The sequence below is a fragment of the Protopterus annectens genome, chromosome 11.part0 (assembly GCF_019279795.1).
Source record: "Protopterus annectens isolate FY-2018-M chromosome 11.part0, PAN1.0, whole genome shotgun sequence".
Taxonomy (NCBI): domain Eukaryota; kingdom Metazoa; phylum Chordata; order Ceratodontiformes; family Protopteridae; genus Protopterus; species Protopterus annectens.
In genome coordinates, this window is record NC_056745.1 from 57,104,366 (window position 1) to 57,125,044 (window position 20,679).

The following is a 20,679-nucleotide window of genomic DNA, read 5'->3' on the forward strand; positions in this document are numbered from 1 at the left end:
TGCATGCGTGTTTGTGATGTTTGTGTGTGTGTGTGTGCATGTGTGTGTGTGTGTGTGTGTGTGTGTGTGTGTGTGTGTGTGTGTGTGTGTGTGTGTGTGTGTGTGCGTGTGTGTGTGTGTCCTTTAAACTTATACATGTATTCCAGCTTGTAGCTCACAAGGGCTGATGAAGCACTAGTTCACTTACAGTTAACAAATACATTACATTGTTAAGTAGTTAGGCATTATAAGCCATGTATTTGTTATAGACATGTTAATAGCCTACAATCAAAAGTATTCATTGTGTTGTTAAATATTTTTTTTTTTACAAAATTCTGCTAATATCTGAGATAAAAGCTTTGTTACTGTCATTTTAGTGAAAAAAAGTTGTATTTCTATATTGGTGTTGCTGTTACTGTAATATTAGTATATTGCATAGGCATTGGGAGTAAAGGTAATCTCTAATTCCTGCAGTGTCCTTATTTTATTTTAAAAACGGACTGTAATAAGCAGCCCACATTCTTTAGCCTTCTCAAAAGATCAGAAAGTTCTAAACTTCTGGTACTTTAAAAATTATTTAATTGCATGTTTTGTTCAGCTACTGAGTCAAGGATGACTGCCTCCTTAGTTCTGTTTCACATAACAGAAACACATTTACCTGTTTCATTTTGAAGCTTGCTTTAAGGTGTAGTTCAGTGTTAGGCATTTCAGTGTGAGAGTGTGTGAGTGAGGGAGTGAATACTTGAGTGAGTGAGAGTGTGTGTGTGTGTGTGTGTGTGTGTGTGTGTGTGTGTGTGTGTGTGTGTGTGTGTGTGTGTGTGTGTGTGTGTGTGTGTGTGTGTGTGAGTGTGTGTGTGTGTGTGTGTGTGTGTGTGTGTGAGAGAGTATGTGAGTGAGAGTGCGAGTGTGTGTGAATGTGTGAAACAGTGTGTGCATGTCTGTGTGTGAGTGAGTGTGAGTTTGAGTGTGTGTGAATGTATAACTTTAAACATTGCTGCTCAGAGACTGGTACCGCAACTAAATTTTTGAGCCCCAGATAGTAAAGCCATAAGTATGTTGGTGTAGCGCAAGCTAATAAGGGGCATTACTAACGTCTGCTGATGGTGCGGGAGTGCATTGCTGACATTGAGTTATGGAGCTACAAGGAAATTATGGCTTTATAAGTGAATGTGAATATTGCATTTGCAGTCACAGAGAAAGTATTCAATTGTGAGTTCTTTCTACCTACCTTAACAGCACACTTAAACACACTAACAAAGAGCTTAAGGGAACCATTAGAAAGCTTATAGCTTAGTATGAACTTAGAAACTAAAACCAAAAATAAGTGCAAATCTTTCTTTAACTATGTCAGGAAGTTAAAAAGTAACACCCAGTAATGTCTGAAACCAGTGCACAATAATACTACACTCTCTGACCCAAAGGAAATTAATAATATCCTAGCTAACAAAATTAATACAAATTTAGCTTCAATCATTTATAGCTATTCCACAAGTTTCATAATCCCAGCCACCCCAAAAACTAAGAATACACCATTCATGGGCCCTAATAACATAACATATTGCCTGATAATTAACACCAAATATGACCATTCTGGACACTTACTTCAGTTCTTTAATCTAAGCTTCCCCATTGGTTACATTCTCGAAGCCTAGAAAAAAGCCATTGTAATGCTGATACACAAAAGTGGCCCCATATGGACCCTGGTATCAGTAGACCCAATTATCTTGCTAGCATCATATGTAAAGTTAATGAGCACATTATCTCAGACCTCATTAATCTCGATATTGAAACCCTATTATTCCTGGGCCCTCATCAATTTGGCTTTGTCAAAGGCAGGTCCTGCCTCTTTAATTTCATTAATTTCTGTGAATAAACAAAGCATAAATGGACCTGACAGAGGCCTTTGAGACTATTCCCCATGCAGGCATTATTGATACACTTGGATATTTTAATATAAATCCTGGTATGCTGGATAGCTAAAAAGCTATACAATTAACAGTGGTATACAACAAGGCTCAGTTTTGGGGCCCTCTTGTTCGACATTTATTTCTCAGACCTTTAGACTAGCTCTCCTGACCTGTTGTTAACTAAGTTTGCTGATAAATGTAAATTGGGTGTTGTTATTTAATGTTTAACTGACTCACAATTGGTCTAACATCAGTCAGACCATGTTAACAACTAATACAAGGTCAATGGTCTCAAACTAAATGTTGAGAAAATGTAGCATAGTTTATTTTGATAAGCCAAACATTTTCGCTTATTGTATATATGATGCACCCTCCCAGTCAGGCACGGGATCCTGCCGATAAATCCTTATGACTTAACCATCTTGTCTCCACAGTAGTTTGGAAAGTCTTTTATTTGGCTCAACTCATTTCCAAAGACATCTCCACTAGATCCAAAGAAGTCTTAATTCCTTTTTACTCATATCTTAATCAGACCTTATACTGAATATAATGTACCTTTTGGCATGTATTTATATAAACATATCACACAACTTGAGACACATCAGAGATTCAAAACTAAAACTATCAGTGGTCATAAAATCTTAGTTATGAGGAGAGCCTGGCAACCCTAAGCACTCTGTCTCTTACAGCGTCCTCCATGGAGATCTGTGTCTGGCCTTTTGAGCCATGACAGATCCAAACCTATTTGAACTCCTGTTCCTTTGCAGAACTAATAGGACCTCAAATACTCAGTTAATAGAACTAAACCTTCTTAAGCAAATAAAGAAGACATGATTCATTTCCTAGTGTAATCCTCTCATACCGCATTATCCCTATTTCATCCTGCTGTATCTCATCTTGTCATCTCCTCACATCTTTTCTCTCATTCATCCTACTTTATCTTCCATTTGCATCTCTCACAGTTCTCTCCTTTCTACTGATCTCTCTGCATGGCTCATTTCTCTATCTTCTCCGTGTGGTAATCTTTCCTGCAATTCTCTTCCTTAACTCTTTTAATGTCTTCATATCTCTCTGTATAATTGTACACTGCTATTCCTGCAGCATAGGACATCTTAGTCATTATGGCTACATCTTATCCAAAAAGCTCTGCTAAGCCATTCTGACTTTGTAAACTGCTTCTTGAACCAAATGTAGCATATTTTTGCATCTGTCAATATGTATATTTTATGACATATCCTTATATATGTAAATATGTTTTGTTAATTTATTATGTGACCCCATTCGACTGGGCTGTTTCTTCAGATGGCCCATTGAGATAAGTACACTACCCCGGTAAACAAATAGAAATTAATCAATCAATCAATCAATCAATCAATCAATCAATATCCCTCAACTCTGGAACTAACTTGTACTACAAGTCAAGCAGAGAAGCACCTTTGCCTCCTTTAAGGTAAGCCTAGATAATTGGATAGACAGCCTCAAATTCTCCACCAGCCTGTCTTGTCTTGCCTAACTAACTAACTAATTAACTAGCTAAATGAATAAACAGTAACAACAATCACAGTAACATACTTTAAGTTTACTTCACACAAACACAAAGTAATCACAGTAAAGCAGGTCATCTTACTTCAGGCAAATGCATGCTGGTCCTGCAAAGACAGTGGCTTTTTAAACTGATCAAACACAAGAATATCAGTTCAATTTATCCACAGACAGCCCCATCCCCAACCAGCAGGTATAGCCTCAGTGATTATAGTTACTTTTCCTGTAAAGATCTGAGATCGCACATTTGCTTCACACAGATTATATTAGTCTTGCAAAGCCAAAATAATGGACAAACAGCAGCAGACAATTAGACGAACAAAGTATAAATTCAAGCCTGTCATTATTTAGGGAATACAGCCCTGAACAATTTACCAGAAAACCACAATGTTTAAGAGGGACCATAGCTCTCAAATTCTTTGCAGAAGATCTCCAGACAAAGACAAAGGCAATAAATGTAGAAAGTCCCAAAACAAGGGGCAATTTCTGTACAGTACTCATAAGTTATAAACTTAAAGGAAGGAACAACAGGGTTTGCATCAGTGCACTTTTTGAACAAGAAGAAGAAGCAGTCAAATCTAATGTCTGGCATTAGTGATCGACTGTAATCCTCATTGATTTACCGATAATCAGAACATTTACAAGACGGGAAAAATATGAGCAAGCTCAGGGACGTCATGAAAAAAATTAGGGGCAGTTGAGAGGTATATGAGGAATAGGTAAAAAATGAGACAAATGTAGGAGCATTTTATGGACTCAGATCAGCTGAGCGGTATGGGTATCTGGCTGGCTGCCTGCAAGGGTTTAAACAAACAAAAATAGACCATTCTGTGTAGATGCACTGCCACTGTAACATTCTGTTTTAGATCTTTATGGTGCTCCTGAGAGACTCCCAGTGCTGTTTGTGGTATCCCTGTGGCTGATAACCTCCAGTATTCAAGGTTTTAGTCCCACCCACTGTGAGATAGACAACGAATCACAGAGACTCTTGGGCCTTCAAAGGCTCTGTGATACTTTGTCTAGATTGCATTAGATGGAAACATGGATAAAGCCCAGAATCTAAACAGAGTACAACACTTAATTTACAGGATGTCACTCTTCTTTCAACAGGAGCAATTTTAAGGTTTGTGGTGTGCACTGTTGTGGCAGGACAGGTAGCTTACATCCTTCTAAGTTGGGAATTGCTGATTGAAGGCTCAGTGTCTGTTATTCTAAAAGTGTATTAGTTCTAGTTTAAGCACTTGTGCTCCAGGCCAATTATTTTACATTAAGTAGGTTTGTGGTCTGCACTCTTGTGGGAGGACAGGCTAGATTCTACACTTATGAGCTGGGAATTTCTGATTAAAGGCTTACTGTACCTGCTCATTTGAACTGTTTTTCTGAAATTGGTGCGCCTTGTCTGCTGTAGCATAGACTAGATTGAGGCCTGCTGAATCTAGCTTTGTTTGCATAACTTGAGCACTAATCCAGGCCATCTATTCTGGAGAAGGTTCCCTTGCACCCTAGTGGCAGGTGTGTTCGGTTAGAACTTGTCAGATTGAAGACTGCCGGAACAGTGGTTAGAAAATCCTTCTATGTGACCCACCTAATCACAAAAGGGTTCTCATCTAGAACAAAAGAGGTTATTGTGCCCCTCTACTCATCACTCATCAGACCCATCATAGAGTGCAATGCCCCATTTGGGATGTACCTTACAAAACACTTGCAACAGCTGGAAAGACCACAGAAGTACCTCACAAGAGGATTATTGGCCTGAAACATAAGCCCTATGTAGCCCGACTGAAGAAACTCCAGCTGTACTCAGTTGCATACCGCTTGCTCAGAGGTGATCTCTGCCTGACATACAAGGCCATGTCCAACCCAGAATTGATGGACATGCTCCACCTAAAAAAAAAAAACAAATCCCCAAGAGCCACACGCTCTAGGGATCTAAACCTCACCACAACAATAAATAGGGTGTGCTGAAGGGATAGATTCCTGTCCAAGAGACTCCCCATGCTTTGGAACAGGATTCCAATCTACATTAGGCAGAGCCCCTCACTAACACTCTTCAAGAGAAACCTTGACAAGTGGATGGGAAACAGAAAATTTACCCCGGGGATCACTGCAGTGGCTCTGCTGGACAGAGGCACAGGGACCTAATGGCTCTGATGGACCGAGGCACAGGGAACTAATCTAAGGGGGCGGCGAAAGCCAACACATTATGGCTAGGCTTATAGATGCCCTCGGGCAGATAGCCTAGTACTTACCTATGAACCTAAGAACCTACTCTGTGAGGGTAAGACGAAAATAGTAGGAAAGATGCCCCTGGCATACTAGAACCCATGCAGTCACAAACATGGCTTTAAACCAGTGTAGAACCCATGCAGTCACAGACATGGCTTTAAACCAGTGTAGAACCCATGCAGTCACAGACATGGCTTTAAAACAGTTTAGAACCCATGCAGTCACAGACATGGCTTTAAACCAGTGTAGAACCCATGCAGTCACAGACATGGCTTTAAACCAGTGTAGAACCCATGCAGTCACAGACATGGCTTTAAACCAGTGTAGAACCCATGCAGTCACAGACATGGCTTTAAACCAGTGTAGAACCCATGCAGTCACAGACATGGCTTTAAACCAGTGTAGAACCCATGCAGTCACAGACATGGCTTTAAACCAGTGTAGAACCCATGCAGTCACAGACATGGCTTTAAACCAGTGTAGAACCCATGCAGTCACAGACATGGCTTTAAACCAGTGTAGAACCCATGCAGTCACAGACATGGCATTAAACCAGTGTAGATCCCATGCAGTCACAGACATGGCTTTAAACCAGTGTAGAACCCATGCAGTCACAGACATGGCTTTAAAACAGTGTAGAACCCATGTAGTCACAGACATGGCTTTAAACCAGTGTAGAACCCATGCAGTCACAGACATGGCTTTAAACCAGTGTAGAACCCATGCAGTCACAGACATGGCTTTAAAACAGTGTAGAATCCATGCAGTCACAGACATGGCTTTAAAACAGTGTAGAACCCATGCAGTCACAGACATGGCTTTAAAACAGTGTAGAACCCATGCAGTCACAGACATGGCTTTAAACCAGTGTAGAACCCATGCAGTCACAGACATGGCTTTAAACCAGTGTAGAACCCATGCAGTCACAGACATGGCTTTAAACCAGTGTAGAACCCATGCAGTCACAGACATGGCTTTAAACCAGTGTAGAACCCATGCAGTCACAGACATGGCTTTAAACCAGTGTAGAACCCATGCAGTCACAGACATGGCTTTAAACCAGTGTAGAACCCATGCAGTCACAGACATGGCTTTAAACCAGTGTAGAACCCATGCAGTCACAGACATGGCTTTAAACCAGTGTAGAACCCATGCAGTCACAGACATGGCTTTAAAACAGTGTAGAACCCATGCAGTCACAGACATGGCTTTAAACCAGTGTAGAACCCATGCAGTCACAGACATGGCTTTAAACCAGTGTAGAACCCATGCAGTCACAGACATGGCTTTAAACCAGTGTAGAACCCATGCAGTCACAGACATGGCTTTAAAACAGTGTAGAACCCATGCAGTCACAGACATGGCTTTAAACCAGTGTAGAACCCATGCAGTCACAGACATGGCTTTAAACCAGTGTAGAACCCATGCAGTCACAGACATGGCTTTAAAACAGTGTAGAACCCATGCAGTCACAGACATGGCTTTAAAACAGTGTAGAACCCATGCAGTCACAGACATGGCTTTAAACCAGTGTAGAACCCATGCAGTCACAGACATGGCTTTAAACCAGTGTAGAACCCATGCAGTCACAGACATGGCTTTAAAACAGTGTAGAACCCATGCAGTCACAGACATGGCTTTAAACCAGTGTAGAACCCATGCAGTCACAGACATGGCTTTAAACCAGTGTAGAACCCATGCAGTCACAGACATGGCTTTAAAACAGTGTAGAACCCATGCAGTCACAGACATGGCTTTAAACCAGTGTAGAACCCATGCAGTCACAGACATGGCTTTAAAACAGTGTAGAACCCATGCAGTCACAGACATGGCTTTAAAACAGTGTAGAACCCATGCAGTCACAGACATGGCTTTAAACCAGTGTAGAACCCATGCAGTCACAGACATGGCTTTAAAACAGTGTAGAACCCATGCAGTCACAGACATGGCTTTAAACCAGTGTAGAACCCATGCAGTCACAGACATGGCTTTAAAACAGTGTAGAACCCATGCAGTCACAGACATGGCTTTAAACCAGTGTAGAACCCATGCAGTCACAGACATGGCTTTAAACCAGTGTAGAACCCATGCAGTCACAGACATGGCTTTAAAACAGTGTAGAACCCATGCAGTCACAGACATGGCTTTAAAACAGTGTAGAACCCATGCAGTCACAGACATGGCTTTAAACCAGTGTAGAACCCATGCAGTCACAGACATGGCTTTAAAACAGTGTAGAACCCATGCAGTCACAGACATGGCTTTAAAACAGTGTAGAACCCATGCAGTCACAGACATGGCTTTAAAACAGTGTAGAACCCATGCAGTCACAGACATGGCTTTAAACCAGTGTAGAACCCATGCAGTCACAGACATGGCTTTAAAACAGTGTAGAACCCATGCAGTCACAGACATGGCTTTAAAACAGTGTAGAACCCATGCAGTCACAGACATGGCTTTAAAACAGTGTAGAACCCATGCAGTCACAGACATGGCTTTAAAACAGTGTAGAACCCATGCAGTCACAGACATGGCTTTAAAACAGTGTAGAACCCATGCAGTCACAGACATGGCTTTAAAACAGTGTAGAACCCATGCAGTCACAGACATGGCTTTAAAACAGTGTAGAACCCATGCAGTCACAGACATGGCTTTAAAACAGTGTAGAACCCATGCAGTCACAGACATGGCTTTAAAACAGTGTAGAACCCATGCAGTCACAGACATGGCTTTAAAACAGTGTAGAACCCATGCAGTCACAGACATGGCTTTAAAACAGTGTAGAACCCATGCAGTCACAGACATGGCTTTAAAACAGTGTAGAACCCATGCAGTCACAGACATGGCTTTAAAACAGTGTAGAACCCATGCAGTCACAGACATGGCTTTAAAACAGTGTAGAACCCATGCAGTCACAGACATGGCTTTAAAACAGTGTAGAACCCATGCAGTCACAGACATGGCTTTAAAACAGTGTAGAACCCATGCAGTCACAGACATGGCTTTAAAACAGTGTAGAACCCATGCAGTCACAGACATGGCTTTAAAACAGTGTAGAACCCATGCAGTCACAGACATGGCTTTAAAACAGTGTAGAACCCATGCAGTCACAGACATGGCTTTAAAACAGTGTAGAACCCATGCAGTCACAGACATGGCTTTAAAACAGTGTAGAACCCATGCAGTCACAGACATGGCTTTAAAACAGTGTAGAACCCATGCAGTCACAGACATGGCTTTAAAACAGTGTAGAACCCATGCAGTCACAGACATGGCTTTAAAACAGTGTAGAACCCATGCAGTCACAGACATGGCTTTAAAACAGTGTAGAACCCATGCAGTCACAGACATGGCTTTAAAACAGTGTAGAACCCATGCAGTCACAGACATGGCTTTAAAACAGTGTAGAACCCATGCAGTCACAGACATGGCTTTAAAACAGTGTAGAACCCATGCAGTCACAGACATGGCTTTAAAACAGTGTAGAACCCATGCAGTCACAGACATGGCTTTAAAACAGTGTAGAACCCATGCAGTCACAGACATGGCTTTAAAACAGTGTAGAACCCATGCAGTCACAGACATGGCTTTAAAACAGTGTAGAACCCATGCAGTCACAGACATGGCTTTAAAACAGTGTAGAACCCATGCAGTCACAGACATGGCTTTAAAACAGTGTAGAACCCATGCAGTCACAGACATGGCTTTAAAACAGTGTAGAACCCATGCAGTCACAGACATGGCTTTAAAACAGTGTAGAACCCATGCAGTCACAGACATGGCTTTAAACCAGTGTAGAACCCATGCAGTCACAGACATGGCTTTAAACCAGTGTAGAACCCATGCAGTCACAGACATGGCTTTAAAACAGTGTAGAACCCATGCAGTCACAGACATGGCTTTAAACCAGTGTAGAACCCATGCAGTCACAGACATGGCTTTAAAACAGTGTAGAACCCATGCAGTCACAGACATGGCTTTAAAACAGTGTAGAACCCATGCAGTCACAGACATGGCTTTAAACCAGTGTAGAACCCATGCAGTCACAGACATGGCTTTAAAACAGTGTAGAACCCATGCAGTCACAGACATGGCTTTAAAACAGTGTAGAACCCATGCAGTCACAGACATGGCTTTAAAACAGTGTAGAACCCATGCAGTCACAGACATGGCTTTAAAACAGTGTAGAACCCATGCAGTCACAGACATGGCTTTAAAACAGTGTAGAACCCATGCAGTCACAGACATGGCTTTAAAACAGTGTAGAACCCATGCAGTCACAGACATGGCTTTAAACCAGTGTAGAACCCATGCAGTCACAGACATGACTTTAAAACAGTGTAGAACCCATGCAGTCACAGACATGGCTTTAAAAGAGTGTAGAACCCATGCAGTCACATACATGGCCTTAAAACAGTGTAGAACCCATGCAGTCACAGACATGGCTTTAAAACAGTGTAGAACCCATGCAGTCACAGACATGGCCTTAAAACAGTGTAGAACCCATGCAGTCACAGACATGGCTTTAAAGCAGTGTAGAGCCCATGCAGTCACAGACATGGCTTTAAAACAGTGTAGAACCCATGCAGTCACAGACATGGCTTTAAAGCAGTGTAGAACCCATGCAGTCACAGACATGGCTTTAAAACAGTGTAGAACCCATGCAGTCACAGACATGGCTTTAAAACAGTGTAGAACCCATGCAGTCACAGACATGGCTTTAAAACAGTGTAGAACCCATGCAGTCACAGACATGGCTTTAAACCAGTGTAGAACGCATGCAGTCACAGACATGGCTTTAAACCAGTGTAGAACGCATGCAGTCACAGACATGGCTTTAATCCAGTGTAGAACCCATGCAGTCACAGACATGGCTTTAAAACAGTGTAGAACCCATGCAGTCACAGACATGGCTTTAAAACAGTGTAGAACCCATGCAGTCACAGACATGGCTTTAAACCAGTGTAGAACCCATGCAGTCACAGACATGGCTTTAAACCAGTGTAGAACCCATGCAGTAACAGACATGGCTTTAAACCAGTGTAGAACCCATGCAGTCACAGACATGGCTTTAAAACAGTGTAGAACCCATGCAGTCACAGACATGGCTTTAAACCAGTGTAGAACCCATGCAGTCACAGACATGGCTTTAAAACAGTGTAGAACCCATGCAGTCACAGATATGGCTTTAAAACAGTGTAGAACCAATGAGTCACAGACATGGCTTTAAACCAGTGTAGAATGCATACAGTCAGAGACATGGCTTTAAAACAGTGTAGAACCCATGCAGTCACAGACATGGCTTTAAAACAGTGTAGAACCCATGCAGTCACAAGCATGGCTTTAAAACAATGTAGAACCCATGCAGTCACAGACATGGCTTTAAAACAGTGTAGAACCCATGCAGTCACAGACATGGATTTAAAACAGTGTAGAACCCATGCAGTCACAGACATGCCTTTAAAACAGTGTAGAACCCATGCAGTCACAGACATGGCTTTAAAACAGTGTAGAACCCATGCAGTCACAAGCATGGCTTTAAAACAGTGCTTGTAAACTGTGTAATGATGTTGTTAAAATAACTTTCTATTCATACTTCAAATGATCATTTTGTAAAGAAGACTTATAGTATGGCCTGTGAAATAATCATTTGAAAGATAGGAAGTAGACCATGCAAAATGCTTTAGCTGTGTTAAATATGAAACCTAACACCTTGTGATTTCCTGAAGGACAGTGCACTTGTTTTAAAGGGAGTACTGTTGCTAAAATGTACATCGGATCATAGGATCCTAGGAGATTACTAGGCTATCTACCTGGAGGTCATTTCAAGCCTAGCTGTTTCATCTCAATGTAATACCATAGATACTCTAGTCAATACCCAGGAATGTATTTCATAATGAGTGCTCATGTCCTGGTGGGTTGTGGGTGCTATCCTCAGTAAAAAGTTATGGTGCCCCATCAGCTCGTCATAGTGCCATAGAGGTACTGTTTCACATGAATTGGCAGCCTATTCCAAACACAAGGCAATCACTGGGAGACAAATCTGTCCCTTCAACATGTCCTATTCAACTTGTAGAACATGTTTAGGTCCCTGGAATGGGTAGCTCTAGTCCCGTTTGATTTACGGATGTTCAGCAAATTCATTAGGTTTGGGTCGGAGATTGCTCTGTAAGCCAGGCATAAGTCTCCCCTATGAAGTCTATACGATGCTGAGTATAGTGACAGGGACTTTAGTCGGTCTGTGTACAGCACGTACTGGAGTACCTTGATCTTCTTAGTTAGAACCCTCTGAGGTCTCTCTAATTGCTGCAGTTGCTTAATATAGTACATGTTGAACAGGGCATTATACTCAATTATGGGCCTGATTAGTGATGAGTATAGAGGGGTTATAACCTCCTTTGCTCTAGAGGTGATGCCTTTGCTAATTAAGTGTGCTATGTAGAAAGCCTTCCTTACTACAGTAGACACATGGTGGTCAAACTTAAGGAAGCAGTCTACTTGTGATCCCAGATCTCTTATCACTTCATAAGTACATAGGGTATTGTTGTTAATTTGATAGTGGGAAGGGACATTGTTTTTACCGAAGGGAATGATGATGCATTTCTTTGCATTTAGTTTGAGACAATCACTAGGACACCAGTCATTGGTCTGCATAAGATTTAATTTGGGGATTCATTAATTGCACCCAGTTTGCAGTTGCAAAACTGGTCAGCCACAGCCACTTAGTTTTGGCCTGAACTTCTGAGAAATATATACCAAATATTAGGGGCCCCAGCACTGACCTTTGTGGCACTCTGCAGGTGACAAGTCTTCCGGTCGATGAGGAGTCACCCACTTTGATAGTGTGTGACCGGTTTGTGAGCCAGTTGACAATCTGTCTTACAACAAAGGCGTTTGCATTCAGTTTGCTAAGTTTATCAGTAATGCCTGCATCTGGGATTGTGTCAAAGGCCTTTGCCATGTCGAAGTATGCTGTGTGCACAAATTTGTCTTGTCAATGGTCCTGGTCACATTTTCAAAGAAATCCACCAGGTTTAACGCATTACTTCCGAGTGACAGCTCCAGGTGCATCTGCAGTTGACTCCTATTGACGCCTCTAGGAGTCAAATATTGCTTGATCATATTTGCACCAATAATTCCAAAATCTTGCTATGTACAAGGTTTTAAAATATTTCATCTTAAATCTTACACAATGCAGACTCAACTGCAGTAATATTTCACCTCTGTCTAGTGCAGGTAAAGAGATATTAACTATTGTTTTTATGATACTAATTTATATAGATATAATTTTCACATTTTTCTAAATATCTCATCAACCTAACACAGACCAAATGCCTTAGCCTCATATGAAAGCTCTCAGCTAGATGAATAAAATACCGCTGACAGTATGTGTGTAACTTGAGTGATTGTTGAAATATTGTAGGTTGTTTGCAAAATATTGCCAATGTAATAGTTACCGTGTTTACTGTGACTTATAAAATTCAGTTTAAGACCTAGAAACTAAAGAATACTACCACTGTAGAAATAGCTTGTGTTGAAGACGTTTCCATTTATACTTCTTTCATAACCCCCATGATTCCAGAAATAAGAACATTTATTTGAAATGTGAGGACATAATTTGATTCTGTCAAAAGGTGTAGGATCCGCCCATTGGAAGTTGCAGTGCAAACTTCCTGAGCTCCATTGGAGTGAATGAGTTAACAGCCAAATTGGGTCAGATCCAAGGGTTGGAGGTTGCCTATGTCTTTGTTTATGAGGTCCATGATGATGCATTCTATGGCCTCACAGATGAGGCTGGTCAGACTTATAGGTCTATAATTCCCTGGGTCTGTTCCTAAGCTACCTTTGTGGAGGTGAATAATTGTTGCTGTTCTCCATTCTGCAGAAACATAGCCTGTGGTTAGGTTGTGATTGAATAGGGTACTTAATGGTGATGCTAGTTCATGTTTTAGTTTGCTTAGAAGACAGGATGGGATGCTATCTCTTCCCATAGAGGTTGTGTTTTTTGCCTTAGACAAGGCTTTAATGAACTACTCTCAGATATGTAGTATGTGTGTGTGTGTGGGGGGTTGGGGCAGAGTTTGTGATAAGTTTGGAGGGAATAAGGGAGTAAAATTTTTTTGCCAAATCTGTCCTCTAGGGGGTTTGCTATCACTGCAGGATCAGTGTGAGTGATACCATTAGTCACTAGTTGAGTACATGGTTAGGTCCTACCTTGTAGGCTACATACGTTGCTGTAAAAGGCCTTGTGGTTATCCTTGGCTGTGATTGCTAAATTGTTTTTCAAACTTACCCTTAGAGGATTTGACATGTCTTATTTGCCTGTTGAGGCTGAGTCGGGTGCTTTTCCATTGTTGGGGCTTCAACTTAGTTTTTATTGTAACGTTTGTTTTTACTGGATATCCACCCAGGTGGCTTGTTTTTACTGGGGCTCTGGGTTTGATTCTCTCTGGAACAGCCGAGTCTATACACTTATGCAAGTGATTATATAGGGCTTTATTGTAATCTTTGTAGTCACTTCCAGCTGGGGTGGGGCTTGGAAGGCATTTATACCTTCCCTAGGAGGGTATAGTTTGCTTTGAAGTTCTTAGTCTGACTTCACCCTTTATGAGTTCTGGTGTTAATACCAGTTCAAAGGTGACTGATTTGTGGTCAGATTTGACTAATAATGGTCCGACAGTTGTGGTGGTGCATCTGTTTGTCATGTTAGTGTGGACCAGATGTATGCTTATTCCTCTTTTTCGGGTTTAAACACTTTGTTCCAGGGCACTTGAGTTAACAAAGTCAAGGAACTTTTGTACTAGTGAGTTAAGGCTATAGTGGGTTTACCAGTTGATGGTTGAATAATTAAAATCCCCCATGACCAGAGTGTTTGGCAATATTTGGATTGACTCCAGTTTGGTCAAGTAGGCCTCGTGCACATGATGATCCATGAAGGGAGCTTTGAAACTAACTATAACTTGAATGGGGCTCTTAACCACAGTAATCTGAACTTGGAATAACTTCATGGAGTTGTCCAGTCTAACTAATAAGGAGCTGAATTTATCCCCAATATAGATATAAATACCACTTCCTTTGATTCTCACACATTCATTTTCTGGACTGAAGGTGTAGAAGGCATTGTAGTCTTGCACAGTTGGGGTGCTGTCTGAGGCCAGAACCAGGTTTCTGTGACTGTACAGACATTTGCATCCTCCAGTGATAGAAGTGCTTCCAGGGTGTGCAGATTTTGGTTTAAGCTCCTAGTGTTTAGCAGTATAACCCTTATTTTGTTATGGTTGGCAATTTTCACTTCGGCAATTTTAGTTTTGAGATCTTGCCTAAAACAAGGCACTATGGGGAGGCATGAGCTGAAAGCCTAATGGTGCCAGGTGCAAACAAAGCAAAGCAGCGAGGTTTGTCAACCACATCATCCCAGGCTGATGGAAACTGGATCCCCTTTGAATGATGCCAAAAGCTAAACCAATTACTGAAATCAATCATTTTTGTTTATACTGTAGCATCATTCTAGGTGATGGTAATATACTGCTCAAGGCTAGGGACATACCTGCCTGGTACACATACTCGGAGAGCTCAGTTATGTCTCTCTTCATATAGTCCAGTTGTTCACTCCAATGTGAGGTACAACAGAGTCATAATGGTACTGGTTGTTCAGTGAGGTACATCTCAGGTCATTCACTCCAACATGAGCTAAGGCAGAGTCATAATGGTACTTGCTGTTGAGAGACCTGAGTGCATGTGTGATCTGATGATTCCTGACACTGGACAGGCAGATGACCGTGACTTTCTCCATATCTAACCTGGTGAGTAGGGCATCTGTGTATCTCACTATGGAGTCTCCAATGATAAGAAAATTTGTTTTTTGAGGTTTATGCCTTAAGGGCTTGGTAGGTGTGACACTTGTGTTTTTGTGTGTATTGGGTGCTCTGGGAACTTTGTTAGTTGTAGCAGTCTTCTGTTTTGGAGATCTCTAGTGTTTTGGAGATCTCTAGTGTTTTGATAAGTTTTTTGAGGAAACCCCTTTGTATGCTGATTTACTGCTGGGGTGCACTATGTGTATGCGTAGTGTTATTATGTGTATGGGTAGTGTTAGTATGTGTAAGAGTAGTGTTACTATGTGTATGAGTAGTGTTGTAATGTGTATGAGTAGTGTACCTGTGTGTATGAGTAGTGTTACTGTGTGTATGAGTAGTGTTACAATGTGTTTGAGTAGTGTTACTATGAGTATAAGTAGTGTTACAGTGTGTATGAGTAGTGTTACTATGTGTATGAGTAGTGTTACAATGTGTATGAGTAGTGTTACTGTGTGTATGAGTAGTGTTACTATGTGTATGAGTAGTGTTACAATGTGTATAAGTAGTGTACCTGTGTGTATGACTAGTGTTACTATGTGTATGAGTAGTGTTACAATGTGTATGAGTAGTGTTACTGTGTGTATGAGTAGTGTTACTATGTGTATGAGTAGTGTTACAATGTGTTTGAGTAGTGTTACTGTGTGTATGAGTAGTGTTACTATGTGTATGAGTAGTGTTACAATGTGTATGAATAGTGTTACAATGTGCATGAGTAGTGGTGGGTAAGTTGACAACCTCTTCAGTGTTACTGTTTCAAGTGCAAGAGGACAGGAATTCAAGATTCTTGGTGTAGATACATCTCTCGCACTCTGTGCTAGAGTGAGTTATTCATAGAGGGTTGTCAGTGTACATGAGGCCATTGCTCCACTGCCTCAAGAGACCCAAGTCAACAAGGCTGGCAGGAGAAACAAGGGTGGTACAACTGTCCATAATGATAGATTTGAAGAACTGTTATCACAAAGGAGGTGCTTTCAGGACTTATCTAGGAGGTGCACTGTAGATGGGTATTTCTAACAGGCTTTTGGCTGGTGGTTTAATAGGTCACAGCTCACTTAGCAATACTTCTTAGACAGACCAGAGACATACTAAAGATGAGGACTACACTAATGTACTAAAGCCGTATCTAAGGGAAAAATTGTCAGAATTATGTATCCAGCTATGGCGCACAATTGCGTGGCAGTGCATGGTGCTGTGCAAAAAAAAAGAACCAATGAAGGTGCTTACTCCAAACCCTAGACAAATCACCCCCTCACCCGACAGGTTCCAATCAGCACACTTCCCTCACAGGGGTGCAGAAGGACCCCTTCCAATCAAAAATGGCTTGAAAAAATGTGCTCAAAATACAGCAGCCACTATAAACAGACCCAAATGCAGCAAATCTGTATCTGGACTATGCTACAGCTACTAGCTACACTAATAGGTTCATAGGTAGGTACTAGGCTATTGGCCCTAGGGCCTATATAAGCCTAGCCAAAAAGGTACCCTGGCTTTCACAACCCAAGAAAATTATTTTCCTGTGCCCCTGTCGAGCAGAGCCACAGAAGTGATTCCTGGGATGAATATCCTATCTCCCATCCAATCATCAAGATTTTTTTGAAGAGTGCTAATGAGGAGCTTTGTTTGATATAGATAGGTAGTTTGTTCCAGAGTATGGGAAGTCTGTGGGACAGGACTCTGTCTCTCCAGCATGTTCTGTTTATTGTGGTGACAAGGTTTAAGTCCTTAGAGCGTTTAGCTCGAAAGGATTGGGATTTCTTTAAGTGGAGCATGTCCAACAGCTCTGGGTTTGACATAGCTTTGTATGTTAGGCAGAGATCTCGTCTGAGTAGGAGATATGCGATGGAGTAAAGCTAGAGTTTTTTGAGACGGTCTGCGTAGGGTATCTGTTTGAGGCCAGTAATCCTCTTTGTGAGGTATTTCTGTGACCTTCTAGTTGTTGTAGATGTCTTGTGAGGTACATACCAAAAGGGGCATTGTACTCTATAATGGGTCTAGTGAGTGACAAGTAGAGGGGAACAATGACCTCTTTTTTCCTGGATGAGAAACCTTTTGTGATGAGGTGTGCCATGTAGAAGGATTTCCTGACTACTGTGGTGATGTGATTATCAAAGGAAAGACTACTGTCCACCTGTGTCCCAAGGTCTCTTATCACACTTTCAGTGTTAAATAGACTATCGCCTATGTGGTAGATAATGGATACACAGTTTTTACCAAAAGGAATGACAATGCACGTTTTGGCATTGAACTTGAGGCCATGGCTTTGACACCAGGCATCTGTCTCAGTAAGGCCCTTTTGTAAGATGTCCACATAGTTAGTAGTTTCAGTTAAGGCTCTTAGTTTGCAGTCATCTGCGAACTTCATTAGCCAAAGGCTTTCTGTGTTAGCCTGTACTTCTGAGAACTAGATACCAAACAGGACTGAACCCTATGGTACTCCACTTGTCACTGGTCTGAAGTCGGATTTGGAGTCTGCTACTTTCACAGTGTGGGTTCTGTCAGTGAGCCAGCTGGCAACCTATTTTGTGACATAGGGATTTATACCTAGTTTAGTGACTTTATCTATAATTTCAGAGTGGGGGATGGTGTTGAAAGTTTTGGTGAGATCTAGATAGGCTGTGTGAACCACCTTACCCTCATCTACAGCTTTGGTGACCCTTCAAAGAAGTCTGTCAGGTTTAGGAGACATGATCTGCCTTTTACAAATCCGAACTGGATGAGGTCCAGAGTTTGGAGATTACCAATGTCATTGTTTATAAGTTCCATGATGATACGTTCCATAGCCTTGCAGACCAAGCTTGTCAGGCAAATGAGGCAGTAGTTCCTGGGGTCCATGGTGGCTCCCCCTTTGTGGAGTGGGATAACCATCGCTGCGCACCAGTGGGCACAAAGCCTGAGGTGAGGCTATGACTGAACATGGTACTTAGGTAGGGTGCCAGTTCATTCTGTAGTTCATGTAGAACGCAGCCTGGGATATTGTCAGGTCCCATGGATGCTGTGTTTTTGGCTTTGGAAAGTATAGTTTTTACCTGTGCAGCCGTGATTACAGGAACTTTGCATTCTTCCGGTATAGAGATGGGCCCTTTAGGGGATGAGAGGGGGTTAAAGTTAGCACTGAACCTATCTGCCAAGATGTTGGCAATATTAGTTGGTTCTGTATATTTAGTGCCATTGTGCTATAACTCAGAGCAGATCTGAGTATTGCCATTGAGATTCTTGGCATAGCTATACTATGGTTTGTGGTTGTCTTTAGAATTAGTGGTGATTTTGTTTTCATAACTAGCTTTGGAGGATTGTATGAGGGATCTCAGCTTTTTACTGAGGCTGATGAGGGAGTACCTTCAATCATGGGATTTTACTCTTTTTTGCAACAGTTTCTTTCTTCTGTTGTAGAGTTTGTTTATAGCAGGGGACCACCATATTGGCTTCCTTTTTTGGAGGATAGCATCTCGGTTCTGTTAGGGATTGCATGATCAATGCACTCATGTAAGTGCTTCTAAAGTGCATTTGTGTAAGATTCAGCAGTCATACCTCTATTGTCTGTCTGCTTGGGTGTCATGAAGTTTGCCACTTCTGTCTTAAGAGGAGTGAAGTTGGCTTTGGAGAAAATTTTCACTGTGGTTTCCCTAATGGGGAGTAGGGGCAGGATGTGGATGTCTAGGGAGATTAGCTTGTGGTCGGATCTGACCAATGAGGAATTGACCTCTGGTGTGGAACACTGGTTGCCCATGTTGTTAATGACCAGGTCTAGAATATTGCTACCCCTGGTAAGGGTGTGGATAAGTTGATCCAAGGCATTGGAATTTATGAATTCCAGAAAACGTTGAACAAAAGAGTTGGTACATGAGTAGTTTTCCCAGTTAATGATGGAGTAGTTGAAATTGCCCATTATTAGGGTGTTAGGTTGTACCCTAATATTTTCCAGTGTATCAGGAAATGAGGAATGGGAATCCTGGGGTATGGTGGGGGATCTGTAGCAAGCTACAATTTGTATTGTGGTCTTGCCCAGAGTTAGTTGCACTTGGATAATCTTGGATACATTATGCTGAGGAACTAGCCTGGGGGTGTGAATATCCTTAATGAATATGGACACACCTCCGCCTTTAGTGTTTTGGTCCAGGTTAGGTGGCTGAAAGGTTTGGTATGAATTATAGCTTGGTAATGCAGGGGTGCTCCCTGGAGCCTTGAACCAGGTCTGTGTCACTACACAGATGTCAATGTTCTCCATTTTAAGGAGTGCCTCGAGTGCATGCATTCTGAGGTTTAGACTTTTAGCATTGAGTAGCATTACCCTCAGATTTTGCTTGATTATACCTGTTACGGTGGTGAGTTTGTCAATTCGAACCTTGCCTAAAAAAGGCACTATAGGAGTGTCAAGAGCCTTAGCCAGTATGCAGAATCCCAAGGGCGACAGGTGTAAGCCATTTCTGGCAAAGCATCATGGTCTGTCGATCATGTCATCCCAGGCAGACAGACACTGGATCCCTTTAGAATGACATCAACAGCTTAGCCATTTGTTGAAGTCAATCATTTTGTCCTTGCACTGTGGTATCATTCTGGGTGATGGCAGAATGCTACTCAGGGCTAAGGTCATAGTGACTGGGCTACAAGATCGGACAGCTCCTTCACGTCTCTTTTCATGTAGTCCAGGGAGGTACATCTCAGGTCATTCACACCAACATGGGCAATGACAGAGTCGTATTTGTACTTGTTGTGGCATGACCTGAGTGCGTGGGTTATGTGGCGGATCCTGGCACCTGACAGGCAACTGACAGTAACTTTCTCCTTGTTTAGCCTGGTGAGTGTAACATGAGTGTGCCTGACTATAGAGAATTTAGGTGGGAAACACTAAAAAATGTTTTAAACAACAGAAAAGCAGCAAGGAGACAGTAAAGAATATTTAAACAGCAAACAAATAAGTTATTTAATACATTACTTGGCTGGAAAATAAAACAAACCAAATAGATGCTTTGCAAATAGTGAAAAGTAACAACAATCACTTTGCAAACAGTGAAAATAGCAAAAAAAAAGCTTTGCGAAGAGTAAATACAGTAACAGAATATGATTTAACAGGCACAGCAAGGCAGACAAATGCATTACAAATAGTGCAGTTTAGTTTACAGTATTAAAATACAGTATTAAAAAGCAGATCATAATAAAAGTACACCGTTTAC

General features: G+C 41.7%; 1 protein-coding gene across 16 annotated transcripts in view; it reads left to right on the top strand.

Annotated features, from left to right (window-relative positions):
* NRCAM (neuronal cell adhesion molecule) overlaps positions 1-20,679 on the top strand; it is a 1,614,235-nt gene that overhangs the window by 716,168 nt on the left and 877,388 nt on the right. The gene's annotated exons all lie outside the window — the stretch shown is intronic.